Source organism: Gadus morhua, chromosome 1, assembly GCF_902167405.1.
Source record: "Gadus morhua chromosome 1, gadMor3.0, whole genome shotgun sequence".
Classification (NCBI taxonomy): domain Eukaryota; kingdom Metazoa; phylum Chordata; class Actinopteri; order Gadiformes; family Gadidae; genus Gadus; species Gadus morhua.
Genome location: NC_044048.1, coordinates 2,151,868 through 2,159,400, shown reverse-complemented (window position 1 = coordinate 2,159,400; position 7,533 = coordinate 2,151,868). Strand labels below are relative to the sequence as shown.

Sequence of the window (7,533 nt, the reverse complement as noted above, 5' to 3'; positions counted from 1 at the left end):
AACAGTGTGAGAATGATAGGGAATATTTTTTACAAACAGGCATCTAACCCTTTTATAGTAGTTCACCCAAATGCAATTATTAACCATAAAAAAGCATGATATGGGATCTTTAAAGTTTGTGTGCAGCCTTTCTGTCTGAAGGTGGACAGATTTCTTATCGTTGGTCTCTTTTTGGGGTTCATGTTGAGAGTCTTCTACGGATGAGGGGGCAGTCACTGCCTGTGTCTCCAGAAGCAGGGTCTACTGTGGCGTGTTTCCCTCCCCACAATGAGCCATACAAAGTAGAGCGGCCAATAATAATGGGCCTGAGTTCAAGCGCACGCCTGTGGAGAATGTAAACTAAGCAGGCCCCTTCAGGGTCTTGCTTAGCCTGGGCACAATGCAGGACTACAGCACAGGAAGTCTATTTGCATTATATTCAGCGCAGCGCTCACTGCTGAAACACCCATGATTTACCCTCCTGTCTTTAAGGCTTGTAAAAAATCTCCAAACCTCTGACCAATGAATATACTGGTGCAAGGTTAAATTGCACCAGTTTTTATGAACATTTTATGAGGTCAGAGATTAGTGGGAATTTTTGCCTGTTAATTTACTTTCATACTTCATGTTTTTCCCATTTTAACCAAAAGATCATCCAGACCAGTTAAACAGACGGCTGGAAGATCAATGTTGTCCTGATCAGTTAATAGGTCAGTGACCAGTTCAAAGTCAGCTGGAGGCTTATGGTGCGTTCCAGAGCCCATCCAAACCAGTGGGACGTGGGACTTATCCTACCTCCAACTAAGAAAAGTGCACTGGAATGCCTGTCGAAGTGGACCATCCCACCGTCGAAGTGGAACCTCCTACTATTGAACTGGGGGGTGATCGACCTACCCCCACTTCACCAAGTAGGAGCTAGTACAGTTCAGGAAGGATAAATCCCACATCCCATTGCTTTGGATGGGCTCTGGAATGCACCATTAGTGGTGTCCTGACCAGTTCAAAGTCAGCTGGAAGCTTAATGGTGTCATGACCAGTTCAATCCAGCTGGTACTTAGTGGGGTCCTGACCAGTTCAATTCAGCTGGTACTTAATGGGGTCCTGAACAGTGGTCTCTCCCCAGGCGTTGGGGGAAACCTGGTGGCCATCCAGGCCAGCAGGATCGCCGCATACCTCCACCCCTGCAGCGCTCCGGGGACCCTGCCCCCCGACATGGCCAGCAACAGGCCTGACCCCTGCACCAACTTCTGCTCTGAAGGTGCTTCAGCCATCGCCACAGGACACACCGTCTGTCCTGAAAGTTGAAACTACAGCTGGTGCTGTTCTGCCATTCTGCTGCTTATTTGTCTGCTTTGATTATGCTCAGAACAGTGAAATAATTATACTCAACTATTATTTATTAAAATATATTATTTAACTTCTTTATAGATTGATGATAATATTGATCTTTGTGTTTGTATTGCCACACAGCTATAGGCAGGGGGGATATAGACTGATAATTGATACAGGTGCCTGATGAGGTGTGTGTTCAATGTTTGGGTCGCTTGAGGTTATAAGCTATGCCGTGGCCATCTGTCCCGCCGCCCCTTAGAGATCCTCCTTCCTGAAGACGCCGGGGGGGGGGGGGAGTATTGAGCTCTGGGGAGGGGGCCGCTGATGTTCTTTCTGTTCTGCTATGTTAACTGCAGGGTGAACTCCAGGTCGGGCAGGTTCCTGCTGTTTCTGGTGGGGCCGGGTCACCTGCTGTTCCTCTACACCACCCGTCTCTTCCAAGGGGGCCACGCCACCCTCACCCCTGCCTTCACCCTCTGGTCCCTGGGGGCCCCACTCCTCCAGGTCAGACCTTCACCCTCGGGTCCCTGGGGGCCCCGCTCCTCCAGGTCAGACCTTCACCCTCGGGTCCCTGGGGGCCCCCCTCCTCCAGGTCAGACCTTCACCCTCGGGTCCCTGGGGGCCCCCCTCCTCCAGGTCAGACCTTCACCCTCTGGTCCCTGGGGGCCCCCTCCTCCAGGTCAGACCTTCACCCTCGGGTCCCTGGGGGCCCCCTCCTCTAGGTCAGACCTTCACCCTCTGGTCCCTGGGGGCCCCCTACTCTAGGTCAGCCCAAAGCTGCGTTCGGGATTCGTCCCAAGCTAGTACAAAAGGGCCCAACTTTGTCAGAAGATGAACCGTGATCCTCCATGTGCGGAATTTGAGCTGAATCATATCAGAACCCAGATCTCTTTCAACATAAGCACGACTATACACACTGCAAAGTAAAAACCAAACTGTTAAAATTATGATTTTATATAATGCCTACTACCTTCTACAATATATTAGACTCTAGCTAACTTGCCAGTTTGACCTTGGATTGGCGATCTTAAGAGGCCCTCATTAATCAACATGAATCCTAAGCAGCAGCGATCACAATAGCAGCAGCAGGAGCCTGTAGTCAGTGAGAGGGATCGGACAGCTAAGTATGGGGTGCATTCCATTTCACCCACTGGCAGAGGCCTATAACTACCCCGCAGGACACAGACGTTATGCACAGCACTATGTATTTTTCTTCAAGCTCATTTTCTTTAAATACATCTTCAGCGGCACTCCAAATTAGAGGGATGGCCCCGTGGTATGACTATCTTTAGCTCTTGTGAGTTAGAACAGACGTTTACTTTGAAAGAGGATGATTTGTGCATTGGCTGACGTAGCTATGTGTTGGAGGTTCTTCCAATGACCCAGGTGGTGCTGCTGCTCTACAGGGCCGACCTGATGGTGCGCTGGATGTGGAGCCGCAGGGTGGTCCCTGATTCCTCCTCCATCCCCTACCTGACCACCCTGGGGTAGGCCTGCACGATTGGGGGAAATTAATCACGATATTTTTAGCTTAGGTATCAGGATTTGATGTTGCGATTTTTTTCTCACAAAATGTAATTTTTATTGCAAACATGAACCACAAACAAAAAAAAAAAATAGGAGTACCAAAAATAGTTTTTTGCCACCTCTAGCACGTTGCGTTTCATATGGCCCTTTATTTTATTGATTAAAGTGCAGCATCAAAAACGGAATGATTTATTTTGTACATATAGCAGCAGATTGTCTTTAATTGCTGGCCTTTTATAACTACTGAACCAACTCTACACACCTGTAAATTAAGGCTTACATTATTTAAAAAAATAAATAAAATATAAAAATCGAATCCACAGAGGTCTGAATCGAGAACACGATCTTATAACGATTCATCGTGCAGGCCTACCCTGGGGCACCTCCTGGGGACATGGCTGCTGGCTCTGAGCCTCAGGCTTGCCCCAGGACCCAGGACCAGGGCTCTGATGGGTGACTGGGGTGTGGGTGGCGGGCGGGTTGGCCCCTGAGACTCTACTGCTGACGCTCCTCCATTGGCTCGGCCCCTCAGCAGGCCAGGAGCAGACAGTGCAGCACAGAGACGTGGCATGGGGGACTTCAGGAGGCGTGAGGGACCAACTGTAGGAGATACTACGGCACAAACACACGGTGTCCAAGCTCTTGTTTTCGCTCGGTGTACTCACACTTTGACCTCAGCGTGTCTGATCACTCACTTCTGTCAACAGCCGGTAAACTGACCTGACGGTCAAAGGGAAACAACCTCCAGACCGGGCAGTTATCCTGGTGTCATATTACCCTGGTATACAGAGCTATACTGGTGATCCTGGTGTCATGTTACCCTGGTATACATTAGGGCTGGCCCGAATAATTCGAATATTCGAATACTCAAATACTTAAATCAGTATTCGGAACTTTTTTTTTTCTCACATAGGCCTACGTGACGTTACCAGAGCGAGGGAGGCAAAATATAAGCGTCAGTGACACCAAGCAGAGAAGCGAGAGAGGTGGAGGAAGAATAGATATCTTGTTTCCCTTTACTTTATAACACAACATTAGCTGGATCTCTGGAGGAAACCCTTAGCTTAGGCCCCGTTCACACGAAGCCGATTTCATGGCGAAACCGCAACGGTGTTGTACGGTTCGGCCTTCCGTACACACGAAGCCGGCGAATCCGCTGACCGAAACCGCAAACTTCTGAAACCACCCTCGGAGGTGGTTTCAAATCTACCCGGTTTCGTTTTGGATTCGTGTGTACGCCTGAAACCGACTGAAACCGCAAACCATGACGTCATCGCCCCACCCATCGACCCTCTAGCCAATGGCTCTTAAGCCCGCCGAGTCTCAGAAATCACATGCGAGCCTGCGCATAAGAGCAGCCTTTATGCCTATGCCTTTATGCGCATGCTCGCCTCTTCTTCTTATTTCATTTCTTCTGGATTTCTGTACCAGAAACAGCGCCCCTTATGGGCCTGGAATGTGTACTACAGCGTTTCTACAGATCTACCCGGTTTCGCTTGGCTTCGTCTTTACGGAGATACTCCGAAACCGGATAGATCGAAACCGTAACGGTTTCGCCCGTTTCGGCTTCGTGTGAACGGGGCCTTAGTTGTTTGTTTACGTTCGCTGTACAGCGCCGCGCCAATCAACTGTGACAGAGCGTGAGCGTCTTGCGAATACCCGGTCAATATAATGGATATAATATGGACACATAAGACAATCAATATTCGGTATTTGTTATGGATTTATTGTACAAATTCCCTGAAAAGATGCACGTTCCAGGATGAATTGAAAAGCTCCCGTAAGGGCTGAGATGGCAGAGAACAGTTGATTTGGAACGGAGCAACAGCTGTTGGCTTTCACGGGGGAAAACTATAAGGAACTTCAACCTACTTAGGCCTACTAATTAAGGTTGAAAAGCTATTAAATCTTCAACAAAATATGCAGATACTGTCAAAATCGGTTCCAGGGAGTATATAGGGATTATTAATGTTCTTTTTGATGGTGTTTTTTTCTGGAACGAGTATTCGAATATTCGCTCGGAAAAACCAACGAGTATTCGAAGCCTGAAAAATGGCATTCGGGCCAGCCCTAATATATGTGGCTATAGGCTACTGGTGATCCTGGCGTCATGTTACCCTGGTATACATGGCTATACTGGTGATCCTGGCGTCATGTTACCCTGGTATAGGCTACATGGCTATACTGGTGATCCTGGTGTCATGTTACCCTGGTATACATGGCTATACTGGTGATCCTGGTGTCATGTTACCCTAGTCTTAGAGTTTAGATTTTCTGCCCGCACCCGAGCCCGAACCGAACCGACCCGACCCGCGGGCCGGGTCGGTCCAATATTTCCCGCCACTATCCTCGGGTCGGATCGGACCGGGCGTGATCAAGCTTTTTTTAATTATTATTATTTTTTTTTAATCACTATTAGCTTAATTGGTACGGGCAAAATTGTCTATTAATCAGAGGAAATATTCTATATAGGTAGATAATATTCTTAATGTATACAAAGTTGCAGAAGTCAGACTACGAAATTGCAAAAGGCAACGTGTCATGCGCAGTTTTCCTCCATTGGCAAGCGTAACACCGGCTCGTACATGTACGGTTCGTTGGATACAACAAATTCCTCATAATCGTCTTCAAAAGCAGATGCATCGCTAACTCCTCCAAACGTGTGCATATCTTGTTAATTGAATACGCTTATAGAATTCCTTCGTTCACTGTACTCTGCGTTTGTAGCAATGACAGCGGCAGGTAACCTAGGTATCAGTCCGCCGCTGCCGTAGCCTACGTACAGGAATATAAACACTGCTGCTGAGACCCCGCAATTCCCTCAAAATGCAATGCAATGCAAGGTTGGTTTTATTTCTAACATTATTCTATAAACAGACATTTAGATTTATAGTCTGTCGTTATAATTGATTTACCTCGGGTGTACTGTGGAGTGGGTATGGCTGTTTTTAATAGCAGGCTAGCATTGCCCGTTGACTTGCGCTAGCCTAGCACGAGCAAACTCTGCAACTAGAAGGACTGTATGAAATGTGTTGAAAACTGTCTCCAGTGATATAGAATACCAATGCTCACTTGGGAATCAGGCCCTATGTCCAAAATTCCGAACTACCCCTGAAATTCCGAACTTCCGAACTACCCCTGAAATGGTCGGGTTTAAATCGGTCGCGGGCTCATCATGACAGTTATGTACCGGGCCCGGCTCGAATGAGCAAGGGCTCGGATAGGGTCGGGTTTGATTTTTCGGCCCGATAGTCTATGCTGCTATACTGGTGATCCTGGTGTCATGTTACCCTAGTCTACGCTGCTATACTGGTGATCCTGGTGTCATATTACCCTAGTCTATGCTGCTATACTGGTGATCCTGGTGTCATGTTACCCTAGTCTACGCTGCTGGTGATCCTGGTGTCATGATACCCTAGCCTACATGGCTATACTGGTGATCCTGGTGTCATGTTACCTTAGTCTACATGCAATTTTGTTTTGGAAGCTGTTTTTAACGCTTTTTAGATCAATGATTGTACTTAAAAAAAGTATTGACTTACAGACCATGAAGCTGAAGATGTCTCTTGATGAATAATAATTTGTGTTCTGCCTTTAAAGGTCCCATGACATGCCACCAGGTGTTGTGTGATTGGCCCTTACAAGGAGACCAGTTTAGATTTTAAACCCTGTCACAGCAAACTGTTCACCTGATTGGTAATGCCTGATAGTATAAACTTTCATATTGGCAGGTAGTCTGTTTTATTCAAACTATATGAAGTTTTAGGATTTGTAGTTATACAATAGGCTTTAATATGAAAATCTGCTAAGATTAGTTGATTAGTATTTTTGTGAGGTTATTGCAACTATAGTATTAGTTACTACTACCCCTGTAATAATTCTGTAATAATGCTTATTCACCCGGTAACTAATGTTAATGAATGGTAAATATTATATCCTTTTTGTAAAGTGTATCCCTACATTAACATGTTTCATGAAATCGTATCCCAAAGATAATAAGCATAATATAACTTAAAAGATGCGATCAGCAATTGTTGCTCCCCCACTGTGTTTTAAGTCAGCTGTTTTTTGATTGAGTCTCACTGTCCTCAAGCCGTCTGCTCTATAGCAGTGACCAATAGAAAAATGAGACTTAATCAAAACACAGTTGAAAGCGGACAGAACAAAAAATGTAAAATCAGCAAATCTCTATGTATTTAATGTGTGAATAAAAGCTTTTATCAACGTGGTGTAGGATATGTGTAGTACTGTTGAGAACTGGGTTACTGTTTAAGTCATGTTCCGGTCCGAGCTCACAGAAGGCCTTCATGCTGATTCTCTCTCCACAGGACTGAAATAGTCCCTCGGCTTCAGCTTGGAGCGATTCCAGCTCCCACACGCCCTGGTGATGTTCCCTAATCCCGACATAGTGACCACTACACGGTGCACTATTTTGGGATAAGTGTATGAGGAATTTGGTCATGAGGAATGTGCCGGCAGTCCATTGGAGTTATGTGTATTGATCGCTTCAACAACCATTTAGATGTTCCACTTGTGGTGAACCCTGTGACCGCCTAAAGTAGCGCACTATATAGGAGACTCCTTAAAGCAGTGCACTATATAAGAGAAACCTTAAAGTAGTGCACTATATAGGAGACTCCTTAAAGCAGTGCACTATATAAGAGAAACCTTAAAGTAGTGCACTATATAGGAGAC

The 7,533-nt window shown here is 46.2% G+C and overlaps 1 long non-coding RNA gene across 1 annotated transcript; it reads left to right on the top strand.

Annotated features, from left to right (window-relative positions):
* The first annotated feature begins 687 nt into the window (after positions 1-687).
* On the top strand, positions 688-3,117 carry LOC115542640 (uncharacterized). Its single transcript, XR_003976587.1, has 2 exons — positions 688-1,237; positions 1,668-3,117. It is a non-coding gene; the product is annotated as an uncharacterized LOC115542640 (long non-coding RNA).
* Positions 3,118-7,533: the final 4,416 nt, after the last annotated feature.